Raw genomic sequence first — 1113 nt, forward strand, 5'->3', positions numbered from 1 at the left:
GGTAGATGGGTTGTAGGTAGCGTAAGCACTCAGGCTGAAGTCTGCAGTCCTGACCTGCCATGGTGTAGTGCAAAAACCTTTGGAGGTCATGAGCTATCAGTGAACTCTTCATTTAACCTCTTAAGGACAATTTGTGCTAAACCCGTTTGATTGCCATATATTGGGAAATTCAACATATGTTTCCTCAGTCTCATAACATCATTGTTTTTAACTTCAGTAATCATAGAATCAGGGAATCACCAAGGCTGGGTATGACCTCCAGATCATTTAGTCCAGCAATCCACCTACCACCAGTGTTTACCCACTGAACGATGTCCCTTCTTACTACGTCTAAATGTTTCTTGAAAACCTCTAGGGATGGTGAGTCAACCACCTCCCTGAGCAGTTCGTTTCAGCACCTTATTAATCTTCAATAGAAGTGATTCAAAGGAGACTTGACAGCTGTTTAAAGAGAAGGATCAAAAAAACGAAGGCTGACTGTAGTGGAGAAACCTATTGCAATTACTCCTGAAGAAGAAAAGGCAAAGGAAGATAGTGTGGAGAATAATTCCAGAAAATGTATGGTGCCGTGACAAGAGTGATCCATTTCTCTTGCCTGGCACTGAATGAAAATAAAACCATTCTCTTTCTGACAGCTCAGGGAGTCTCTACCATGAAATGAACAAGCCAAGAAATCACTTACAAAACCTTCCTTTATGAGGAGATGATGGGAATGATCTCGTCAAATCCCCTCTCTCTGAAAACTTTGATATTACTACTATGTCTGAGTTCTGATAATGGGATGCAGTAGAGACGCTTCTGTTTAAACATGTTTTGTTCCATCAGCCTTGACATACTTATTGAATTTAATATATGTAAGTCATTAGGGTTTGTTTCTTCCCCATCACTACATTATTATTTTATTAATGTTAATAACTGAAATTGTAGTCTTATAAAATGATCATGAGATGATAGTTACAATGGCTGAGACACAGATGTTGGGTACAGTCAGAGAGCTGGGGATTAAGAAATCTCTATGTGGGGAAGCCCCATCACTGCTTTCCCTACTTGCTGGGTTTTTTTGTTTTTTTTTTTTTTTGGTTGGGTTTTGTTTTTTTTTTTTTTTTTTTTTTT

The sequence above is a fragment of the Centrocercus urophasianus genome, unplaced genomic scaffold (assembly GCF_019232065.1).
Source record: "Centrocercus urophasianus isolate 14NV4802_14NV808 unplaced genomic scaffold, USGS_Curo_1.0 seq_10, whole genome shotgun sequence".
In the NCBI taxonomy this organism is placed as follows: Eukaryota; Metazoa; Chordata; class Aves; order Galliformes; family Phasianidae; genus Centrocercus; species Centrocercus urophasianus.